The sequence below is a fragment of the Cricetulus griseus genome, chromosome 8 (assembly GCF_003668045.3).
Source record: "Cricetulus griseus strain 17A/GY chromosome 8, alternate assembly CriGri-PICRH-1.0, whole genome shotgun sequence".
In the NCBI taxonomy this organism is placed as follows: domain Eukaryota; kingdom Metazoa; phylum Chordata; class Mammalia; order Rodentia; family Cricetidae; genus Cricetulus; species Cricetulus griseus.
This window is the reverse complement of record NC_048601.1, coordinates 60575137-60601054: the sequence shown is the minus strand read 5'-3', so window position 1 is coordinate 60601054 and position 25918 is coordinate 60575137. Positions and strand designations below refer to the sequence as shown.

The window sequence follows — 25918 nt, the reverse complement described above, 5'->3', positions numbered from 1 at the left end:
AGATTATCTCTATGCCTGTATATGTTTTCTGTATAAAATGGAAATATATTGCTTTGTAACATACTTTTCTTTTATCACAATTTTTGGGAGCTCATGGTACAGTGCTTACCTACATTTGTAAAGCTGTGTGTCTGGAATCTCTGGTCTTGGTAAGTGGAGGTAGGAGGATCAAAGAACAAGGTGATCTTTTGCTCTGAAGAAATGGAGGCCATCGTGACATAACTTAAGACACTGTCTGAAAGGAAAAAATGAAATAAAATTAAACTTTCTTGATCCCTTTGCTCATGACTGCTCCCTCTCTACAACTGGATTCCAGGAACTTGGCTCAGTGCTTACCTGTGCTGGTACAGCCTTGCAAACATGGTGAATATTCTTAAGAGCTGCCAGACTTTCTACAAACATTTTAAACACCAGCCCGACAAAGTGACACAGCACAACAAGAATTGATTAGAATCCTCGGTCTGTTGAGGGTAAGTGACCTTCTGCCAGGAAACAGAGTAGGTTCTGTGGAGACTAAATCTATTTTTTTTATGAAAAGGGTAACACTGTGCTGAAGCTTGAGTTTGTTGACCACAGCTGCAAAAGCTAATAAGAGGCTTGGAAGTGAATAGCAGGGATGGAGTTGAGAATCATCTCTAAGGAATGTGCTCTGAAGACAATAAAATAATGGCCAAATTAATGATTTACATAAAAATACATATAAAATCAATCAAGTGATCTTTTAATGATTTTCCAGGTTAAGATGGCTTTGCCCATTTCACAATACTCTATTGGCTAGTCATATACATATTTATGCTTGCCTCTGTTTAGACTAGCAATCAAGATAATTCATTCAACCTTGGACTCTACTACAACCACATTATTTCCTTAAAAAATAGAAGGCAGGAAATATTGGGAGAACACATGAAGTTCCTTTCACCCCCAAGTTCCTGTGAAACCAGAAATGTTCATCACACAGTGTTACCTCCTCAAAGGAGGAAATACCTGTACATCCATCCAGGAGCCTGGGAATTGGAATTGATGAGTAGGCTGGTGATCTATGTTCTCTTTTGGACAAATATGTATGAAGCTCCTAAAACCAAGGCCAGAAGTGGCTAGTAATCAAAATGACCCTTAGAGCCAGAGGCTTCTTAATCTCCCATAACCATGACCAGAGATACCTAAAGGTTTAAATGACCATTCATTTATCTGCATATCCAGAGGCTTTCTCAAGCTCCCAGTAACAGAACCACATGTGGCTAATAGCCCACATGAAATCTACATTATGTGTATGACCAAGAATGTGCCAGGTCCTTCCTTAGACTCTTAAGCTAGTGCAGATAGAGTTCTAACTCTAGAACTCATTTCTTGGATGAAATGATATGTATCCTGAGTTAAGTTTTAATATAATTATATTTCTTTGTGCACCAACCATTCTATCAAACCAGGAAACTTGTTTTCCAAATTATCCTGTGCTTGAAATTGCTAGGAATCGGGTGACTGACATCAGAATCACCAAGTCTGATTCAGGTTATGAAGGCAATGTGAATTGAGTTTTCATTCTCTCCTCTTTCCTGAGTTTTAACTGCCTTGACTCTGGCCTTGTTCCCTTTACTCAGAGGTCAGAAGAGTGTTTAAGAAACCTTTAAATTGGAGGTACCGAAAGCTGGGATTCCTGTGGGTGCAAAGAACCAAACTCAGATCCTATGAAAGAGAATATTCAGTACCTTTATACAGTAGGCATCTCCCAAGACACCTTCTTTGTGTGTGTGTGTGTGTGTGTGTGTGTGTGTGTGTGTGTGTGTGTGTGTAGACAACACTTTTATATGAAGCCCATGAGCTGCTATAAATCTACTACTCTAGAAAAGTTATTTTATGAGTCATACTAAGGACTCTCTTGTTTTACTGCAAGGCCTAGGGACAAGGACAGAGATTTAGGAAATAGGAAATATTTTTCTGATTTCTATAATAAAACATCATATTGACCTTTACATCCTAGCAGAATATCTCTGTTTGCAGCTGGAGACATGAAACAGAACAAATGGGGTTGCCTGGGTTTTCACTTCTGCTTCTATTGATGGTTTTTATAATGACTTCAATCACTGTTTGGAGGAGTACTATCACCCTGATGACAGAAGTAAATTGCAACATCTTCATCCTGCAGGCTGTTTATCTTAAAAGAATACTTTGTGCCAGATCCACTGCCACTGAACCTCAGTGGGACCCTATCTGCCAAGCTGGTTGCACCATAGATCAGGAGATTAGGATGCCCCTCTTGTTTCTGCTGATACCAAGCTAAATGCCCATAAATGTTCTGGCTTTCCAGGCATGTGATGGTGACAATTTCTCCCTGAGATGCAGACAGGGAGGATGGAGACTGGTCATCTGGATATCATATCTGGCACCTGATATTGGCAAATTGAAAACACATTCCCACATAATTAATCCTGTTAGAAGAGGACTTTTCTGCAGACCAGTAAGCACTGACCATACTCAGATGAATAAATTTTTAATTTTGTTTTTTGTTTTATTTTTTATCTGTAAACCAGAGCAGCAACAATGCCAGTAGCTGAGTGGGGGTCCTCATATCTGTGCTGTTACCTGTGTGAGGCTGACTCCAGCACAAGGTATGACCTGATTTTGAAGAAAACTTCAGCGCAGTAGGTTTTGCTTTGAGCACACAAAATCATCAGTAACTGAGTGCAACCATAGGCATGACCAAGACAGTGGTTCAGTTCTGGTTTAAGGTGATCCTCCCATGTCTCAGATCAGAGAGGCCATATAGTCTTATCTATAGGAAATATCTCTCTTTGAAAAACCAATAACAGCACCAATCTATGAGTTACACAGTTTTTTATTTCTGTCATGTTCATGTAGGATTTCCTTGTTATACTTCCCTTTGTGGAAGGAGCTCTCAGAAATGATAGTCAAATATAGTACATAAAGTGTTACATTGATCTTTCATGGGTAGGTGTAGATATGATTGAGGCCATGGATATTCTTCTGGATTTTTCTTCTGTTTGTTTGGGATGCTGAATTTTAATAATAAAATTTCTCTTTTGCAACATCTCCATCAAAATCCTCCCAAATACAAGTACCTGCTATTACTGAAATTCATGGCCTATTGTTTCATTGTTTTTTGCATGTACATATGCTTTTATATGTACATATATGTTCCTACTTACTGATACCACGTAAAGTGACTTGTATGTATGTTTTCAGGGCTGATCATTTGACACTTGTTAACCAATTGTGTGCTCTTCCCTGTGGAGGAAGACCTCTCCCTCTCTCAGCTTTTCCAGTTGTTTTTAGTTCCTTCATAGAATTTAAGTCTCATGGGGTTTTCCCTATGCTCTTTCCTATGTTTATTGGTATCCTTCTTGTTCATCTTACATTTTATTTGTAATGTTGGTAAAACTTTCTAGCTTCTGTTGCTACTAGAAAACACAATCTCAGAATAAATTCCCCAATCCTCTGCCTCTGTCACTCTTTCTACGTCCTGTACTAAATATTCCCTGAGCTTTTCTATGGGAGCCTCTTGTAGTTGTATACATTAGGGCTAAGCTCTAAAACTCACCATGCAGCTTTTTGCTCCGATATTCCCCAGTAAAATAATAGAATAATACTGGAAGGCATGGTTTGTAAGGAAGGGCAGGATCTCATATAACTAAAATATCTTTTCAGGCAAACAATCTTGTTTTTCTCTATTTGCCACAACTTAGCTACTCAGGAACAGCTACCTCTTATGCCAGAAAAAGTCATAGGATTTTTTCCATTTCAATCTGTGAATATGGGCTCTTTTCTCTAAATTAATCTAAAGGTACATCATTGCCCAACATTTCTTTGAGGCTTCAGATTAAGGAACCATACATCAATCTCCTCTTAACACATGTTATTGTTTTTAAGGAATGTGAGAGTCCTCTCAGAAGTAGTAGTTCATTGTCCTTGAGTGTACAACTCTTCCTAAATTTTCATGTGTTGTAGTCACCATATCTCTTCCAGATACTAAAAGGACAGAGGGATTCAAGTTATGTTGTGAGAGAAGCATGTAAAAACAAGTGAAGTTAGAAGCTACATATGGAGATTTATGTCCATAGGACAAACTTAGTGTAGGCTCCCATGGGGGGGTTGAAAAAGAAGTTTCATATGTTGAGAAAACCATTTTAAAAGTGACGGATATTGTGTAGCTTGAGAATGACACCCAGTCATGGCCTGAAAATGATAAAGGTCACTGAAGAGTTATCAGAAACAATAGGGAGGTGGATAGGTTAAGAAAATTATTGAACTGAAAATCAGTGACAATTGTAACTCTGAAGAAAATGATCATAGTGTTTGCTTTCAAGTATATGTCAAGAAGTCTGAAATAGAGATAAAAGTATGCACACCCTTTACTTCTATCCATTAATATGAATATATTTGACATAATAACATCATGCATATGTTTTGATTAAGCAATAAAATAATGCTAATGATTATAGGTAATCAATCAAAATACTAATTTTTTTCATAGATTAAGTTTCTTAGGTGTGTGGCACAGAACACACATTACAGTATGGAGCATATTTGTTCTCTACTGACAGGTAAAAATGAATTCATTGTTATCCTTGTCCCAGGGCCAGGAATGCTTCTGGTGGAAGACAGTATTTGTATGTGCTGTACTTGCTCCATACCTGGGGAATCTACACAGAAGCCAAACATTTGTTTTATTTTCTGGCAAGTAAGCTTCAATCACAATACGTCTGTTTTATGATTAAATTGACACAGTGTCTGGGCACTTTCAGCAGGCTACCCCTACTTTCACCTGTTTCATGAAGTTGCATTCTTGGAACAATCTACAATAATTATTGGATGCAAGGCATGATAAATGGATATAACTGGTTGAGTCCCTCGATTCCCAGAAAACGAACCATTTTCAAACTCCCTTGAAACTAATTTTCCAGAACACTGCATTGTCTCTGAGCAAGTAACAATATAGAATATCTAAAATATCCATAATTTATTATGTTTAGGTGTGTGAAATCTTGGGACTACTCAGAAGCAAAGCATATCATCAAAAAGAGGACTTGACTAAGTCTAATATTCTGAGGAAAGTCTCTGCAATTTGATCTGTGTATTGGTTACTAAAGGGCAAAGGAAAAACACACAAAAAGCTTCCGCTTATTTTGTATGGAGAAAGTACAAACCCTTGGATCAATCTCACAACAAGACAAGAGTCTTTGGGGATATTAAGTTCCCACTTTGTCTCACAGTCAGTTTCTTCATGGCCCTGGATAAAGGAATGTTATGGTGTACATCTCATTTCTAAGAAGCTGTGGAGAGTCTCCCAAAAGAGGGAAAAGAAAAGAAGAACACACATGGAGAAAAAAATAAATTTGCATAGACTCATATAATTAGCAATATTAAATATTGAAAAAATCGAGAAAAATGACTGCTCAACAGCAAATTAATTCCATGCCTTGCTAATCTTTTCACTTCCAATTATAATCCTTTGTGACCATGCTGAGATATTGGATGTCAGATGTCTTATGCCATATGTTTTGTCCCATATTTACTGATTAGATTATTTCAAGGCCCTTTAAAACTTGACTTTGAAAAGTCTTTGGCATGCTGAGGAGCACCCTCTATTCAGGTTATATGTATAAGCAACCGTAGAGCTGCATCATGTCTGTACATGACTACAATGAGCAAATAGTAAAGGAAGCACGAGTGACACAGATTCTGCAAGTCAGGAATGATGAGACTTGTCCTTCTGTATATATGTTTGTCTTGTTGGTTGATGAATAAAACACTGTTGCCAATAGAGGCAAGGAGATAGGTGGGACAAGGAGATGAGGAGAATTCTAGGAAATATGGCCAGAGTCATTTTCCATGAACGATGCTAGAGGAGTAACAGGTCTGGACCCTTCTATGGTAGCCAAGACCATGTGGAAATAAGTAGATTAATAGAAATGGATTAATAATTAAGACAGAACTAGCCAATAAGGAGCCGAAGCCACTAAGCAACAGTTTTATAATATAGCATCCATGTGTTTATTTGGGGTCCAGGACAGTGGGACCCTGCAAAGCTAGAAACATTCCATCAACACAGGAAGATCATTGTTCAGGGTCAGAGTTCGAGGACCAGCTTAAATCCATCTGTCACACAAGATATTTTCAGGATCTCCATTCTCCACTGACTAAGTGTGAGTGTGATATGTGCCCAGAGCATTCTCACAAAAGTCCACAGGGACAAGAAAAAACACTGAATCCCAAGCCTAAAAGTGGAATTTCTGGATCTTGTGGTAGATTGATTCCCATTTTTTTGAGGAGTTGCCATACTGATTTCCAAAGTGGCTGTACAAGTTGGCACTCCCACCAGCAGTGGAGAAGTGTTTCCCTTTCTCCACATCGTCTCCAATATGAACTGTCATTGGTGCTTTTGATTTTGGCCATTTTGACAGGAGTAGGATGGTATCTCAGAGTTGTTTTGATTTACATTTCCTTGATGGCTAAGGATGTTGAATACTTTCTTATTTGTCTTTCAGCCCTTTTAGATTCCTCTATTGAGAATTGTCTATTTAGTTCTGTACCCCACTTTTTAATTGGGTTGTTTGGTGTTTGGGGGACTAGCTTCTTGAGTATATTTTGGAGATCAGCCCTCTGTTATATATGGGGTTGGTGAATATCTTTTCCCAGTCTGTCGGCTGCCGTTTTGTCTTTCTGACTGTGTCCTTTGCTTTACAGAAGGTTCTCCATCTCAGGAGGTACCATTTATCAATTGTTGACCTCAGTGTCTGTGCTACTGGTGTAATGTTCAGGAAGCAGTCCCCTGTACCAATTAATTCAAGGGTATTTCCCACTTTGTGTTCTAATAGGTTCAGTGTAGCTGGATTTATGTTGAGATCTTTGATCCATTTTGACTTAAGTTTTGTGCAAGGTTCTAAATGCAGTCTATGGTCTAAATGCAGTCTTCCACATGTCTGCAACCAGTTATGCCAGCACCATTTGTTGAAGATATTCTCTTTGTTCCATTGTATAAATTTGGATTGTTTGTCAAAAATAAGTTGTTCATAATATCAGGGTTTTCAATTCTATTCCATTGGTCTACCTGTCTATTTTTGTGCCAAACCAAGCTGTTTTCAGGACTATATCCCTGTAATAGAGCTTGAAGTCAGGGATGGTGATGCCTCCAGAAGTTCCTTTATTGTACAGGGATGTTTTGGCTATCCTGGGTCTTTTGTTTCTCCATATAAAGTTGAGAATTGTTCTTTCAAGGTGTGTGAAGAATTGTGTTGGGATTTTGATGGGGATTGCATTGAATATGTAGATTGTTTTTGGCAAGATTGCCATTTTTACTATGTTGATCCTACCTATCCAAAAGCATTGGAGATCTTTCCAATTTCTGGTATCTTCCTTAATTTCTTTCTTTAGAGACTCAAAAGTCACCTTTTTGTTTAGTGTTACCACAAGGTATTTTATGTTTGTTGTGGCAATTTTAATGTGCGATTTTTTCTGATTTCTTTCTCTGCCAATGTGTCATCGGTATCCTTTATCATGATGGGGTTTTGGATTTTGTCAAAGGCTTTTTTTGCATCTTGTGAGATGATAATATGGTTTTTTTCCTCAGTCTGTTTATATGGTGGATTAAATTGATGGATTTTTGTATGTTGAACCATCCTTGCATCCCTGGGATGAAGCTTACTTGACCATGGTGGATAATTTCTCTGATACTATCTTGTATTCGATTTGCCAGGATTTTATTGAGAATTTTTGCTTCAATGTTTATGAGGGATATTTGTTTGTAGTTCTCTTTCTTAGTTGTGTCTTTGTGTGGCTTGGGCATCAAGGTTATTGTAGCCTCATATAAAGAGTTTGGCAATGTCCCTTCTGCTTCTATTTTGTGGAACAATTTGAGGAGTATTAGTATTAGTACGTCTTTCAATTTCTGGGAGAATTCTGCAATGAAACCATCAGGCCCTGGGCTTTTTTTGGTTGGGAGACTTCTGATAACTGCTTTTACATCCTTAGAGTTTATAGGTCTGTTTAAGTTGCTTATCTGTTCTTGATTCAATTTTGGTAAGTGATAACTGTCCAGAAAATTGTCCATTTCCTTTAAATTTTCAAGTTTTGTGGAATACAGGTTTTCAAAGTATGACCTGAAGATTCTCTGGATTTCCTCAGTGTCCGTTGTTATGTCCCCCTTTTCGTTTCTGATTTTGTTAATTTGCATGATCTCTCTCTGCCTTTTGGTGAGTTTGGATAATGGTTTGTCTATCTTGTTGATTTTCTCGAAGAACCAACTCTTTGTTATATTGATTGTTTGAATTGTTTTCTTTGTTTCGACTTTATTGGTTTCTGCCCTCAGTTTGATTATTCCTGGTGTCTGCTCCTCAGGGGTGAATTTGCTTCCATTTTTTCTAGAGATTTCAGCTGTGATGTCAGATCTTTGGTGTGGCTATTCTCTAGTTTCTTCATACGTACATTTAGAGCTATGAACTTTATTCTTAGCACTGCTTTCAAAGTGTCCCATAAGTGTGGGTTTGTTGTGTCTACATTTTCATTTAATTCTAGGAAGTCTTTAATTTCTTTCTTTATTTCTTCCTTGACCCATGAATATTGCAATTGCGTGTTGTTCAATTTCCATGAGTTGGTAGGTTTTCTGCACTTTGATTTGTTTTTTACTTCTATCTTTAAAGCATGGTGATCTGATAAGACACAGGTGATTATTCCAATTTTTTTTGTACCTGTTGAGGTTTGCTATGTTGCCGAGAATCTGGTTGATTTTTGAGAAGGTTCCATGTGATGCTGAAAAGAAGTTATATTCTTTTGTGTTTGGATAGGAAGTTCTATAAATGTCTGTTAATCCCAATTGGGGTTATAACTTCTGTTAGTTTCTTTGTCTCTTTGTTAAGTTTCTGTCTGGTGTTCCTGTCCAGTGGTGAGAGTGGGGTGTTAAAGTCTCCCACTATAACTGTGTGAGGCCTTATTTATGATTTGAGTTTTAATACTGTTTCTTTTACGAATGTTGGTGCTTTCGTATTTGGGCCATAGATGTTTAGAATTGAGACTTCTTCCTGATGTATTTTTCCTGTGATGAATATGAAATGACCATCTTTATATCTTTTGATTGATTTTAGTTTGAAGTCTATCTTGTTAAATACTAGCATAGCTACCCCAGCTCCTTTCTTGGGTCCATTTGATTAGAGTATTTTTTTTAAAGATTTTATTTATTTATTATGTATACAACATTCTGCTTCCATGTATATCTGCACACCAGATCTCATAACAGATGGTTGTTAGCCACCATGTGGTTTCTGGGAATTGAACTCAGGACCTCTGGAAGAGCAGTCAGTGCTCTTAACCTCTGAGCCATCTCTCCAGCCCCTGATTGGAGTATCTTATCCCAATCCTTTACTCTGAGGTAATGTCTGTCTTTGAATTCGAGGTGTGTCTCTTGTATGCAGCAGAAGGATGGATTCTGTCTTCGTAGCCAATCTGTTAGCCTGTGTCTTTTTATAGGTGAGTTAAGACCATTTATATTGAGGGAAATTAATGTCCATTGAGTGTTTATTCTTGTTTGGTTTTGGTTTGTTGTTGGTACTGGCATTGTATGTGGATTTACCCTGCCTTTTATTTTGTGTTTTTGTAGAGTGGGATTACCTATTGGCTAGTTTTAAGTGAGTGTAGTTAATTTCCTTAGGTTGGAGTTTTCCTTCCAGTACTTTCTGTAGGGCTGGATTAGTGGTTACATTCTGTTTAAATCTGGTTTTGTCATGGGATATCTTGTTTTCTCCATTTATAGTAATTGAAAGCTTTGCTGGGTATAGTAGTCTGGGCTGGCATCCATGTTCTCTCAGAGTTGGTAGAATATCTATCCAGGTCCTTCTGGCTTTCAGAGTTTCCATGGAGAAGTCTGGTGTAATTCTGATAGGTTTGCCTTTATATGCTACTTGGCCTTTTTCCCTTGCTGCTCTTAATATTTTTTATTCATTCTGTACGTTTGGCATTTTAATTATTATGTGACAAGGGGACTTTCTTTTGTGGTCCACTCTATTTGGCATTCTGTAGGCTTCTTGTACTTTCATTGGCATGTCTTTCTTTAGGTTGGGAAAGTTTTCTTCTATGATTTTGTTAAATACGTTTTCCGCACCTTTGAGTTGGGTTTCTTCACCTTCTTGTATACCTATTATCCTTAGGTTTGGACTTTTCACAGTGTCCCATATTTCTTGGATATTTTGTGTTATGGATTTGTTAGACTTCAGATTTTCTTTACTTGACGAGTTTATTTCCTCTAGTTTGTCTTCAGCCATCTGAGATTCTGTCTTCCATCTCTTGTATTGGTTATGCTTTCATCTGTGGTTCCTGATTGTTTACTCAGCTTTTCCACTTCCAGCATTCCCTCAGTTTGTGTTTTCTTTATTGTCTCTAATTCAGTTTTCAGGTCCTGAACTGTTTCTTTCAGCTGTTTAATTGTATTTTCTTGGCTTTTTTTGGCTTTCTTTGATTTCTTGCATCTTTTGGTTTGTCTTTTCTTCCATTTCTCTGAAGGTTTTTCTGATTTCCTCTCTTAGGTTCTCTATCATCTGCATGAAATTGTTTTTAAGGTTGCTCTCTTCTGCTTCTTCTGTGTTGGGATGTTCATGTCTTGCTGGTGTAGAGTCCTTAGACTCTGGTGGTGTCATATTGGTTTTCCTGTTTTTGAATTTGTTCTTATATTGTTGTCTTCCCATCTCTTGTTCCAGTGGGTACAGTGGATGTCACTTCCTTTCCTGGTGTGTATGGGTGCGATGTTCTCTTTAGGTGTTGCAATTGACTTTGATACTCTTATGGGTTTCAAGTTGGGTGCAGGTAGGTCTGAGGCACTCGCTCTCCAGGTGGGTGAGAGTAGCACTGGCACAGAGATGTCAGCAGACTCTGGGTTGCTTGGTCCTCAGGGATCAAGTCATCCTGTAGAAGATCCTGGGACAGGGTTTGCCAGGGTGGGCAGAAGTAAGTTGGGCCCAAGGCAGGGGTTGAAGCAGCTCAACTCTGCACTCTCTGTACTCTGTGGTGGCTGGAATAGCCCAGTGATCTCAGCAGAGTCAGGATCCCAGGGTACTCAGGGCCTGATTCAGTCTGCCTGCAGATCCTCACCTTATATTTTTAGAGATCTTACCTAAATTTTTTTCACTTCAAAAAGATGACATCTTCTCAAATAAAAAAATATAAATAAGCTGTATTACAATATACAAATTCACATGCAACTAATAGGCTGATTATTTTAGCCATAATACTTTTTCAACTTTTTATTACTTATTTTTTTAGATTATAATATATTTATGTAATTTCTCCTTTCCCTCTTCTTGCTTCAAATCGTCCCATATACTTTTTCCATTTTTTTCAAATTAAAGGACTTTTTCCATTAAGTTTTCTTATATTCTTATCTCTCTCTCTCTCTCTCTCTCTCTCTCTCTCTCTCTCTCTCTCTCTCTCTCTCTCTCCATCATCTATCTGTATATCTATCTAACTGTTCCTAAATACAACCTGCTCAGTCTGTGTAATGCTGCTTGTATGTATGCCCTCAGTGCTGACCATTTGGTACTGGATAATCAATTGGTGTGCTCTTCCTTGGAGTAGATTCTTCCACACTCAGCCTTGCTTAGTTGTCTGTAGTTTCTTTGTATAGGGGTTTGGCCTTGTGGTCTTTCCCCCATTCACTTTAAGGCCTCCTATTAGATTTTGGAGTAGTTAAGGAGGGAGAAACTTGCTTATTCACAATGATCTGCATTCCATGGAGAGTCTTAGCTCCTGATGACATTTTTAGTTTTGGCTTGATGGACAGTTAGTGTTGTGAATTCCCCTTGAAACCAAAGGAAGCCAATAAGATCTAAATGATGTCTTTTCTTGCTAATGATCACAATGTGAAATGCACTGTTGTTTGAAAACTTTGATATTATTTAGATTTCAAAATGATTCTAAAATTCTCCTTTTCTTTATAATAGAACATCCATGCAGTAATTCTTTTTGTCTGACTGTTTTTTTTTTTTTTTGTTTAGATTTTTGATTTTTTTTTTGTTCTTTGAGAGAGACAAGGAAAAGAAAGGAGGGGATTATTAAGTTGGATGACTATGGAGTTGGGAAGGATGTAGAAGGAGTTGGGAGAGTGAAAACTTGATCAGAATATATCATATAAAATTATTTTAAAGTAATGGAGTAAGATTCAACAGGGAAGTCACAAAATGCCTAAAGACTGCTTGAGCTGCTGTGTGAATGCTTTTTCAACCTTAGCTACCACTGAGACAATCATAGGGTGTCCCTCTAAGCATTAGGTTTACTGAGCTGCTTTGCATGTTGCATCAGTAGCCAATGGTACAGGCTGCTCAAAGCATCTTTAAGGGCATCTTGTTAGTGTCTTAAGACTGAAAGGTGTAGTTAAGCTCTCAGAGATGAAGCCAGCTGCTCTCTTTCTATTAGTTCTGCTGCTCTGGGTACCAGGTGAGAAGGTCTAGGGAAGTATTGGTAGTATGTACTGTTTCACATGCCTGTGGGATGTTGGTCATTGGAGTCACATGTCTCACAGTGAGATGCTTTCAGTACATCTGCAATAGTAGTTTTGTGCTTATCATTCCAGGCTCCACTAGGGACATTGTGCTGACCCAGTCTCAGGATTCTTTGTCTGTGTCTCTGGGACAAAAAGTTATCATCTTTTGCAAGTCCAGTGAGAGTGTCAATAAATTTGGCATAAATCTGCTGCACTGGTATGAAAAGAAACCAAGACAGCCTCCCAAACTCCCTTATCTACAATGAATTCCACCTTGCATCTGGAGTCCCTGCCAGGTTCAGTGGTGATAGTGCTGAATTAGACTTCACTCTCACCATCCACCCTGTGGAAGCTGATGATATTGTAATCTATTATTGTCAGCAAGGAATAGAGAGTCCTCCCACAGCCCTCTGTGTCTCAGCAAAAACCTCCTGGATTCCTGAATACTAAGGCTCAGTCCCTCAGATATATTTCCCTTAAGACACCTCAACTAGGGCCTGTGTAAGGATTTTTAGTAAAAGGAGGGAATCATCAAAACAGAAAATTCTTATGCTCATGAGAGCATTTGTTTCCCCAGACTATCTTATATTAAGTAATTTTGTTACAAATGAATGATATCCCAGCTTATCATTTCTCAAACAAGGTTTTTAGATTTAATAGTTTTTTAATTAGACAATTATTTAAAACCTAAAGGAAACGTTCCCCAGTCAATTAAATAAAAATAATTTTAAATATTAAACATTGTTAATGATCTGATTTCCAAATACTGCTTAATATTCTTCAACAAAGATTTGTTTGTTTTATTTTTGAGACAGGGTGTTGCCATGATGCTCTGGATGTTCTAGAATTCACTATATAGAAAGGCTGGCCTTGAACTAAAAGATTTGCCTGCCTTTGCCTCATAAATTCTGAGATTATAGAATGTTGAGCAGTTCCTTAAGTGTCTTTTCACCAATTGAGATTGTTCTGTTGAGTATTCTCTGTTTAGATCTATACCCCATTTTTAAATCAGATTATTTAGTAGTTTCATGTCTAGTTTCTTGAGTTCTTTGGATATTTTGGAGATCAGCCCTCTGTCAGATGTGAGGTTGGTGAAGACCTTTTCCCATTCTGTAGGGAGCCATTTTGTCTTGTTGACCATGTTCTTTGCTTTAGAGAAACTACTCAGGTAAAGAAGGTCCCATTTATTAACAGTTGCTCTCAGTGCTACTGGTGTTCTATTTAGGAAGTGGTCTGCCATACCTATGCATTCAAAGGTATTTCCCACTTTCTCTTTTGAGAGGTTCAGTGTAGATGGATTTTTATTGAGGTCTTTGATCCATTTGGCCTTGAGTTTTGTGCATGGTCATAGATATGGGCCTACTTGATTCTTTTAAATGTTGACAGCTAATTATATCAGCATAATTTTTATATGTTTTCTTTTTTCCATTTTATATTTTTAGATTCTTTGTCAAAAATTAGGAGTTCATAGGTATGTGTGTTGATATCGGGGTCTTTGATTAGATTCCATTGGTCCACCGTCTGTTTTTATGCCAATATCAAGTTGGTTTCATTTGTATAGAACTATAGTACAGCTTGAAATTAGGGATGGCGATGCCCCCAGATGATCCTTTATTGTACAGGACTGTTTTGACTATCTAGTTTTTTTATTGTTTATTTTTTTGCTCTTTCAAGGTTTGTGAAGAATCATGCTGGGATTGTGATGCAGATTGCTTTGAATTGGTAGATTACTTTTGCTAGGTATGCCATTTTTACTATGTTGATCCTACCTATCCAAGAGCATGGGAGATCATTCCATTTTCTGATATCTTCTTTAATTTCTTTCTTTCAAGATTCAAAGTTCTTGTCATACAGGTCTTTCACTTGTTTGGTTAGATTTACCTCAAGATATTTTATGTTATTTGTAGCTATTTTAAAGGGTGATGTTTCTCTGATTTCTTTCTTTCTTTTTCTCTCTGAATTATCAGCCTGTTTGTCATCTGTATATAGGAGGACTACTGATTTTTTTGAGTTGATCTTGTATCCTGCTACATTAGTGAAGATGTTTATTAGTTGTAGGAGTTCCCTGGTAGGGTTTTTTTGGGGGATCACTTATGTAAACTATCATATCATCAGCAAATAGTGAGAGTTTGACTTCTTCTTTTCCAATTTGTATCCCCTTGATCTCCTTTTGTTGTCTTATTGCTCTAGCTAGAACTTCAAGTTCCATGTAGAATAGATATGGAGTGATTGGGCAGCCTCGACTCATTCCTGATTTCAGTGAGACTGTGTAGGGAGATATCCATCCTACCTGCACCTGTAGCACTCACCATGCTTATTCAAGAATGGTCACAGGTACAATGTGACAAAGTGGTTTTAGGTCTGGGGTCCAGGCACAGGTGGTCTCTCTTAAGAGATTAAAAGCCCTGAACAAAATAAATCTAGAGAGAAATGTGCTTGTTTGGTTATACTTGCATGTTATTGTTCATCATTGAGGGGGAAGTTAAGGGAAAAACTCAAGCAGATTGGCACATCACAGTTAAGTCTGAAACAGAAAGTAGTAAGTGAACTCATGCTGCGTGCTGGCTTACTACTTACTCTCATCAATGTTGTACATTTCATGGTGCCATCCACGAAATGGTGCTGCCTACACTCGTGGTGTATTTTGGCCTCAACTAACAGTGAAAGAGTCAGTCACAGACATGCAGGCATGCCAACCTCAGCTAGATAATTCCTCAGTTGAGGCTGTCTTCTCATGTGATTCTAGGGGAAATTAACAAAGCAAAAGGGAGACTGACTCAAAGTAAGTTTGTCAGGTATAGTGGTCACCACTTGGCAAAGCTTTCTCAGGTATCCCCATCTGACCACAAAACTAGAAACATTCCATGGGACAGGGTATTTCTCAGGTAAAATTTCCAAAACCAGGTATTTTTTCCCAAAATGCTAACACATAAGTCTTAGGGTCTTTGTCCTCAGCAGGCTCTCTGTTACTAGTGTATATTTTCTTCAAGTGAAGAGTTCAATCAAAATTACTTTCCAGTTTCTTTTTAGCCTAACATGTAAAATTCATACTACTTAATCTTCCCTGACAACTGTTTTCCCATTCCTCACTTTGCTAGTGCCAGGAGGCTTTCCCTATAATAAAATGGAACCTCCTGAAACTGAGAAGCTTCTGTAATTCAAAGGACACAGACAGCAAGACAAAACAGCATTCCACAGAAAGGGAAAAGATCTTCACCAACTCCACATCTGATAGAGGGATGATTTCCAAAATATCCAAATAACTCAAGAAACTAGACATCAAACTACCAGATAAGCCAATTAAAAATGGGGTACAGAACTAAACGAGAATTCTCAATAGAGGAATCCAAAATTGCTGAAAGACACTTAAGAAAGTGCTCAACATCTGTAGCCATCAAGGAAATCCAACTCAAAACAACTGTGAGATATCATCTTACTCTGGCTAGAATGGCTAAAATCAAAAATACCAATGACTGTCTTTTGCTGGAGAGGATGTCAAGAAAGAAGAACTCTCCTCCACTGTTGGTCGGAGTGCAAACTTTTATGACCACTTTGGAAATCAGTATGGCGGTTTCTCAGGAAAATGGGAATCAGTCTACCACAAGATCCAGCAATTCCTCTCTTGGGCATATACCCTAAGAATGCACATTCATACAACAAGGGCATATGTTCAACTCTGTTCACAACAGGGTTTGTAATAGCCAGAACCTGGAAGCAACTGAGATGCCTCTCAGCTGAAGAATGGATGAATAAAATGTGGCACATTTACATAATGGAGTACCACTCAGAGGAAAAAAAAAACCAATGGAATCTTGAAATTCTCAGGCAAATAGATGGAACTAGAAGAAATCTTCCTGAGTGAGGTAACCCAGTCACAAAAGACAAACATGGAATATACTCACTCATATATGTATTTTTGACAGAGAGCAAATGATTCCCAGCCTATAATCCATACTGCCAGAGGAGCTAGGAAAGAAGGAGGACCCCAAGAGAAGAACACATGGTCCCCCAAAGAAGGGGAGGGGACAAGAACCCCTGAGCCGGTTGGGAGCATGGGGCGGGGGAGGGAGAAGAAGGAGGTGGGAATGGGAGAGTGGGAGAAGGAGAAAGGGGGAGGAGAACAGTATTACTGAGACAGGGGAGGAATAGAGGAGGTCAAGAAAGGAGATGCCTTGAGAGAGGGAGACAGTACAGGTTTGCAGAGAGGTTTGACACAGGGGAAGTGTTAGGGGATCCACAGGGATCACACGAACTAATAATTTAGGCAGTGGCAGAGAGGCTGCCTTTGATGTCCTTCCCTTGTAGTAAGATTGATGACTACCTTAGTACCATTCCTAGAGCCATCACTGAGTATCTGATTGAAGCAGAAACAGGCACCTACAGCTAAACACTGAGCCAAACTATACTCCTGGAGTCAAGACTCTGCTGGAGAAATCTGCAGAAACATTTGACTTGACCTAGTGAGAGCATGGAGACCCTAGTTATAAAGCTGGGAAACCATCATTGGACCCAAGCATTGGACCCTCCAAAAGTGGGTGACAGCTAGGACATCAAGGCAGCCTATGGAACCTCTAAGAGTGAAACCAGTGTTTATCCCTAGAGCACAAATAGACTTTGGGAGCCCATTCCCTATGGAGGGATACTATTGCAGCTCAGATATGGGAAAGAGGGCCTGGGCCCTCTCCAAATGATGTGATAGTCTTTGATCATCCCTGGTGAGTTGTTTGGTGGTGGGTTGTGGGGTCTGTAGGGAGTATGCGAAGATGGGAAGGTGAGGGAATGGGGGGATGGATATCTAACTTAGAGTTCTTCTAAAATAAATAAAATATGTCAAAAATTCTTTTTTCCCTCTATCTTATTAAACCTGATTGTTTGTCTCTTTTCTTTTCTTTCTTTCTTTTTTTTTTTTTTTTTGGTTTTTTGAGACAGGGTTTCTCTGTGTAGCTTTGTAGTCTATCCTGGCACTCACTCTGGAGACCAGGGTGGCCTCAAGCTCACAGAGATCTACCTGCCTCTGCCTCCCTAGTGATTGTTTCTCTTTTTGAGAAGTATTACAATGCAAAATATGGTGGTGTTATAAGATGCAAAATATTAGTTGAGGCAGGAGAGATAGGTTAGTGGTTAAGAACCTTTCCTGCTCTCACAGAGGACCTGGGTTCACAACAATTAAGCTTTTCTGAGATGATTTGCATATTGTGACATTAGCCACAGTGCAGTTTCCTCAAACCATCTTTCAAGGCAGCTTGCCAGTGCCTAAGAAGCAGCCTCTCTCTGTTTCAGATATCAGAGATGGGATCAGCTGCTCTCTTGTTGTGGGTACTGCTGCTCTGGGTTCCAGGTGAGAGGATGCAGTGTTGGGAGTATCTATTGTAGCCACCATTGTTTTTTATGCTTTGATGTCATGATCATTAAAATTATTGCACTTCATTAGTTTTAATTTTTCTTTTATTTTATAACTCCTCAGAATTTAGCTCATGAGTACTGTTGCAGATTCCTCATTCATGATAGTTTTACACTGGCCTGCTTTCAGTATACATGTGACAGGAATATGTGTTCCTCATTCCAGGTTCCACTGGGCACAATGTGTTGATTGAGTATCCAGCTTTTTGATCTTGTTTCTAGGGTACAGGGCCATCATCTCCTTCAAGGCCAGCCAGAGAGTCACTATGGGACCTATTGATTTTATAACCATCTACAGAGCATCCAACCTAGCATCTGTGGTCCCTGCCAGGTTCAGTGGCAGTGGGTCTGGGACAGACTTCACTTTCACCATCCACCCTGTTGAGGCTGATGATGTTGCAACCTATTACTGTCAGCAAGGTCTATCAGTTCCTCTCAGTGCTCCAGGGCTAAACCAAAGCATCCTGGGGTTGCTGTTCACTGAAGCTCAGTCTCTAAGTGTTTCTAGCCAGACACCACAACCATGTGATTCTACCAATATTTTTGTAAAGAGGGTGAATCTGTGAAACAGAATTCTCAAAGTAATTGTGCTTGTCCTATTGCGCATGCTTTACAAATTAACTGTTTGCTTACTTAATAAAGACCTACCTGATACTATTTTCAAGGCTCTTTCAATGTTCAATAAACTGAGTAGACAGGCTTCAACTTTACAGCTTCATGCAGTGGCCTCTCTGGGGCTTCATTCAGGGACACCCCTAATACATGCCTGGCCTCAGCAGCTTTCCTTAGTCTCAGAAGAATATTCTATAAACTTTGTCTTGTGTCCTTGATTCTAAAGCCAGAACCACATGGCCAAATTCTGCTGCTTTCTGGGGCAAAAACAGAACCCCCTCATTGAGTTACATCTCCACCAGCTTTCTGCTTTCCATGGTTTCTTTCACTGTCTAAGCTTGGCTGTCCTGGAACTTGCTCTGTAGATCAGACTGGCCTCAAGATCAGAGATCAGCCAGCACCTGCTTTCCCAGTGCTGGGATTTAAGGTTGTACAACCACACCTGGCTCTAAGTTTTTCTTTAATTCCTTTCACAAGTTGGAAATTTAGCTGGGTAAAAGCTTGCCCTGAGGTCACTACTCCTTATATTCCATTTCTTAATCTGTTCATCTCCTTGAACACAGGACTTAACTACATTTCACTTCTGGTTGCTCCTCATATTAGTCTACAATGTGCATTTTGTCTTGTTCACCTTGCTCCATTTCATTATGTATCTTCCTTAGAGTTACCATTAAAAAGCACATGGCAGATTCTATATAATGCTGTTTTGTGTATATATATGTTTATATTTATATAAAAAGATCAATAATAGAATAATAGCAATATGTTATGCATCAATGGCAACAACAGCTTTTCCAGGTTCTGCAGTCATTTGAACAAAATTGTAGAGACATCCAGCACACTCCACATAAAAAAAAAAAAACAAAAAAAAAGAAAAAACAAAGTCCCAGAAAACAGCACAGTTCTGTTACTCTTGTGGTACCGAGCACCATTTTTTTTTTTTAAATTAGCTTCTCAATCATCATCTGGAAGGAAACCATCCTGAGAAACATCATTAAAAACAGCTCTGATAAAGCATGGTCACTACTATGTATCATCAAGCAGGTCCACATATGAGTGAGTACATATCATGTTTGTCTTTTGTGATTGGGTTACCATGCTCAGAATGGTTTCTTCGAGTACCATCCATTTTCCTGAAAATTTCAAGATTCCATTGTTTTTTTCTGATGAGTAGTACTCCATTGTGTAAATGTACCATATTTTCTCTATCCATTCTTCAATTGAGGGGCATCTAGGCCACCCCCAGTTTCTGGCTATTACAAATAATCCTGCTATGAACATTGTTGAACAGATGAACTTGTTATATGAATGTGCTTCTTTTTGGTATATGCCTAGGAGTGGAATTGCTGGGTCCTGTGGTAGACTCATTCCCATTTTCTTGAAGAGTCCCCATACTGATTTCCACAGTGGCTGTACAAGTTGGCACTCCCACCAGGAGTGGAGGAGTGTTCCTCTTTCTCCATATCCTCTCCAGCATAAACTGTCATTGGTATTTTTGATTTTAGCCATTCTGACAGGAGTAAGATAGTATCTCAGAGTTGTTTTGATTTTCGTTTCCCTGATGGCTAAGGATGTTGAACACTTTCTTATGTGTCTTTCAGCCATTTTAGATTCCTCTATTGAGAATTGTCTACTTAGTTCTGTACCCCAATTTTTAATTGGATTGTTTGGTGTTTTGGAGACTAGTTTCTTGAGTTCTTTGCATATTTTGTAGATCAGCCCTCTGTCAGATGTGGGGTTGGTGAATATCTTTTCCCATTCTGTGGGCTGTTGTTTTGTCTTGTTGGCTATGTCCTTTGCCTTACAGAAGCTTCTCAGTTTCAGGAGGTCCCATTTATTAATTGTTGATCTCACTGTCTTTGCTACTGGTGTTAAGTTCAGGAAGTGGTCTCCTGTACCAATTAATTGAAGGGTATTTTCCACTTTATCTTCTAGTAGGTTCAGTGAGGCTGGGTTTATGTTGATCTTTGATCCCTTTTGACTTAAGTTTTGTGCAGGGCAAAAGGCTTGGGTATATCTGTAGTCTTCTACATGTTTGCATCCAGTTATGCCAGCACCATTTGTGGAAAATATTCTCTTTGTTCCAGTGTATGAATTTGGATTGTTTGTCAAAATTCAGGTGTTCGAAGGTGTGTGGGTGAATATCACAGTTTTCAACTCTATTCCATTGGTCTACATGTCTATTTTTGTGCCAGTGCCAAGATGCTTTCAGGACTATAGCTCTGTATTAGAGCTTAAATTTAGGGATGGTGATGCCTCCAGAAGTTCCTCCTTTGTACAGGGTTGTTTTGGTTATCCTGGGTCTTTTGTTTCTCCATATAAAGTTGAGAATTGTTCTTTCAAGGTCAGTGAAGAATTGTGTTGGGATTTTGATGGGGATTTCATTGAATCTGTAGATTGGTTTTGGCAAGATTGCCATTTTTACTATGTTGATCCTACCTATCCAAGAGCATGGGAGATCTTACCATTTTTGGGTATCTTCTTTAATTTCTTTCTTTAGAGACTCAAAATTCTTATGCTACAGGTCTTTCACTTTTTTGGTTAGTGTTACTCCAAGGTATTTTATGTTGTTGTGGCAATTGTAAAGGGTGATGCTTCTCTAATTTCTTTCTCCACTAATATGTCATAGGTATATAGTAGGGCTACAGATTTTTTTGAGTTAATCTTGGGTCCTGCTACTTTCCTGAAGGTATTTATCAGCTGTAGGAGTTCCCTGGTAGAGTTTTTCTGTTCACTTATGTAGACTATCATTTCATCTGCAAATAGTGAGAGTTTGACTTTTTCCTTTCTGATTTGTATTCCCTTGATCTCCTTTTGTTGTCTTGTTGCTCTAGCTAGGACTTCAAGGACAATTTTGAAGAGGTATGGAATGAGTGGACAGCCTTGTCTTGTCCTGATTTTAGAGGAAATGCATTGAGCTTCTCACCATTTAATTTGATTTTGGCTGTTGGTTTGTTTTATGTTGCTTTTATTAGGTTGAGGTATGTTCCTGTTATCCCTGATTTCTCCAAGACCTTTATCATGAAGGGGTGTTGGATTTTGTCAAAGGCTTTTTTGGCATCTAGTAAAATGATCATGTGATTTTTTTCCTCAGTCTGTATATATGGTGGATTACATTGATGGATTTTCATATGTAGAAACATCCTTGCATCCCTCAGATGAAGCCTATTTGATCTGGATGGATGATTTCTCTGATGTGTTCTTGGACTCGATTTGCCAATATTTTATTGAGAATTTTTGCATCAATGTTCATGAGGGATATTGGTCTGTAGTTCTCTTTCTTAGTTGTGTCTTTGTATGGCTTGAGTATCAAGGTTATTGAAGCCTCATAAAAAGAGTTTGATAATGTCCTGCTTCTATAGTGTGGAATACTTTGAGAATTGGTATTAGCTGTACTTTGAATTTCTGGTAGAATTCTGCACTGAAGCCATCTGTCCCTGGGCTTTTTTTTGGTTGGGAGACTTCTAATGACTGCTTCAATTTCATTAGAGGTCATAGGTCTACTTATGTTGCTTATCTGTTCTTGATTTAATTTTGGAAAGTGAAATCTGTCCATAGAATTGTACATTTCCTTTAGATTTTCAAATTTTGAGGAATAGAGGTTTTCAAAGTATGACCTGATGATTCTCTGGATTTCCTCTGTGTCTGTTGTTATGTCCCCCTTTTCATTCCTGATTTTATTAAATTGCATTTTCACTCTTTGCTGTTTGGTAAGTTTGGATAAAGGTTTGTCTATCTTGTTGATTTTCTCAAAGAACCAACTTTTTGTTATATTGATTCTTTGTATTGTTCTCCTAGTTTCCATTTTATTGATTTCATCCCTCATTTTGATTATTTCCTGGCATCTGGAAACAGTTCCTGGCCTACCTGGGCCAGTGGATGGAGGCCGGGCTGGCCTGGGTGTTCCATGTTCGGAACCCTCCACCGCCGAACTTGCTCTGGCACCCAGGTTGCTTGCCTCAGATCACAATGCTGTTTTTTAGATTGCCTCTGTCAATGGATTTATTCCAAATCTATCTCTTCAGCCTCAGACAAACTTTTTGGGACAATGGCAAGAAGCAGCCACATTCTTCATCAAAATTTCACAAGAAAATCTCTAGGTAACAAACTAAAATTCTTCTGTGAAACCCCTGGAAGCAGCGCCTCTACAGATCAAATCCAGAAAAATCTAGGATCTACAAATTAGACTTAAGGTGTGACAGCTTCCCTTTCCCCCTCCCCCACACAAAACCTTTATGTGTATCTTCAAAAGCACTTCTGCTTTCTTCTTTCTTTATGGCCTGCATTCTACTCTGATGTCTCCCCATTGGCCTTTGAACTTTGAATACTGAGAAACCTCACTTTATCCTCATTGAGGGATATAATTTTGTGTCACCATGACATCTCTTCTATCCTTTATATCTTATCATAATGAATAGAATTTAGGACTTGTGGATGGGAAAACAATTTGCCAATTGAAATATTGTGATGTCTTATGCAATTCATGTATCTAATAAAAAGTATTTGATTAGTCACAGTAGAACACAGAGCTTCATTAGGGACAAAGTCTTATAGACCACAATAGATAGTCTCAAACCCAAGAATCTCAGAAATGTTTGGGCAGGAATAAACCTGTTTTATAGTTAATGTTCTATTCTGTGAAGAAATTCCTTGACCAACACAACTCATATAAAGGGAAGTTATTGGGTGTTTGCAATTGTCCTTGGTTGCCCCCCAGAGTTTGAAAGTAAGTAATACTCTATTACTTTTATTTTTATTTTTTTTTAATTTAGAAGCACTCTTATTTACATATTAATCCCCCATTCCCTGGCCCTCCCATCTTCCCTTGCTCCCCACTTACCCCCCAACCCATACCTTACCCATTCCCCAGGGATAGTGAGACCCTCCATGGGAACCATCAAAGTCTATCACATCATTTGGGGGGAGGGCCTAGGCCCTCCTTCCTGTATCTGGGCTGCAGTTGTATTCCTCCATAGGGAACTGGCTCCCAAAGTCCATTTGTGCTCTAGGGATAAACACTGGCTCCACTGTTAGATACCCATAGACTGCCCTGGCCTCCTAGCTTGTACCCATATTCAGAGGGCTTGGTCAACTTTACGACTCGGGTCTCCTTGCTCTCACTACATCAGGTCAACTATTTCTGCAGGTTTCTCCAGCACAGTGTTGGCTCCTTATGGGGCCTCTGTGCATGTGTGTACTCTGGCTGTGTGAGAGTAGCATGCTTCAATGATGGGAACACTCTGTTTCTAAAGACACTACACATTTTGTTCAAAGGAATTTGAAGAATCTGTCAGGATCTGACTTGGAAGACTCCTCCATGAGAACTAGATCACCCACTACTACAAGGTTCTATATAAGCTGCCCCATGAGAAAAATATTCAACATATGTTCCTGACTCTAAAGCCCATGAATCACAGCAATGTCTAACTCAGAATGACATCCTCAGTGATTCAGTAGTAGCCCTTTTGTAATTGGTGCAAGCAAAAGTGGCCTCTTTTATTTTAAAATTTGCTCAGTGGGAAGGTATTCATGCCTGGTACTGTTAAGTAAGGCAAGTATTTGTGCTAGGAGTTTTCATAGACCTTAGAAGAGAATTCACAGTGGCCATTTTCCTCATCCAATGTAAGTACTATGTGTATTCTAAAAAATTATGCCTGTAACCTCAAATAACTGAAGCTCTCACTCTTCATCAAAGAATCTTCTCTTTTAAATAGGAAGTATTACAAAGATATATAACTATTCAAAATGCAGAGCATAAGTGACCATGACATGGCCAGCCTCAATCTACAACACAACATCTGAGTTTCTAATAGGTTTTCTAGTCCCCAGTGGTCAGCCTAAAGAAATTCACATAAGAACAACACTAAGAAAACTCATTAGTGTGTCGTGTGAGTGTGTGTTTGTGTGTGTGTGTGTGTGTGTGTGTGTGTGTGTGTGTGTGTGTGTGTGCAAATAGTAATTAAAGAAGAAATCACTAATTGAAGGAAGTTGGGGCATAGAGGAGGAGTTGAAACAGAAAGGCATGGGGTGAAAATGATGTACATGTACTACTGATGTATCAATTTCTGAAAAAATTAAATATGTCTTTTTATCACTATTTATTACTTTTATTTTATTCATTAACTTGTGTATTTGTCCACCCTTCCAGCTTAAAACCAATGTCTAGTTGTTATCAGTTCTTACACCTCCCATGCAAGCACCTTTCTAATGTATGCCCACAGAGCTGTAATACTCCAATACTCCTTCAGTGACCACCATCAGATTCTAACAACACTGCATTGACACCTACCTGACCCAGTCAGAGAAACTCCCACCTAGATTACTTTTATGCAGGAAATTCATCCTTCCTCTAGGAGAATACTCTGAGGTCCCTCTGAACCACTCTTCCACTTTCCCTTTAAAAGAAGGAGAATCAGCCATCCAAGATACTGAGAGGTATCAAGAAAATAAATGAGTCTATGAATCTTTTGGCACATCTGAGATAGTGTCATAGCAAATGATCATGTCCTAAATACAACTGAACCAATAACATAATGTGATGAAACATGGAATATTCAAAATAACATACACCTCTCGAGACTCAGGATTCCTTTGGTCCCTTTTTCCACAGAGAAACACAAATTCTTTCTATAAAAATGTTCTCATGCTGAAGAGGAAGGGGTCTGTACCAGGTTGGAGAAACCCACAGGAACAGTTGGCCTGAACAAGGGAGAGCACATCGACCCCAGATGCTGTCTGGGAGGCCAGTACAAGACTGACCCAGACCCTTGAACATGGATGTCAATAAGGAGGCCTCTGCATTTCAGGGAGCTTCTGGTGGTGGATTAGTATTTTTCCCTGGTGCAAGAAGGGACTTTGAGAGCCCATCCCACGTGAAGGGTTACACTATGGCCCTGGATACATTGGGAAGGGTCCAGGACCAGCACAGGAAGATTTGGTGGACTTTGCAGAGCCCCTGTTGAGGGCCCTACCCTACCTGGGGAGTGGTGGGTGGATGAAGTGGGGGGTGGTCTGGGGTAGGTGGGAGGGGTGAGGCAGGGGCAAGGGAGAGCAAGCTTGTTCCCTTGTTCCCTAACTGGAACTAATAAATAAATTTAAAAAAATAATCAACAAAAAAAATGTGCTCATGCAACTGGGATTGTTATGTAATTCATTCGTGTTTGTAACTCCAATAAAAAAAAATTGTGCTCATTCCTGGGTCTGTCCTGAGACAGCTGGGGACCCTGATCTCTTGCTCAATTAATGAACTGAACCAGTCCTACAGCTGTGCACAGCCCCTGGGGATTTGCATGTGCTCAGAGCATAGCCCACTGCCCTCAGGACTTATTCATGAGACTGTCACAGTCTGTGCTGTAGCCAGTTCTGATCAGGCAATGGCATGGGCACAGGATTCCCCACTCAGTTCCTTTTATTACTTCTGCTCTGGTT

At 39.0% G+C, this 25918-nt stretch overlaps 1 long non-coding RNA gene across 13 annotated transcripts; it reads left to right on the top strand.

Annotated features, from left to right (window-relative positions):
- LOC113838496 lies at positions 1-25500 on the top strand. Of its 13 annotated transcripts, none has more exons than XR_004771034.1 (4): positions 1-470; positions 2529-2606; positions 23765-23836; positions 25101-25500. It is a non-coding gene; the product is annotated as an uncharacterized LOC113838496 (long non-coding RNA). The 13 variants fall into 13 exon arrangements; XR_004771033.1 differs by lacking the exon at positions 23765-23836 and adding an exon at positions 22516-22683; XR_004771031.1 differs by lacking the exon at positions 23765-23836 and adding an exon at positions 14153-14218.
- Positions 25501-25918: the final 418 nt, after the last annotated feature.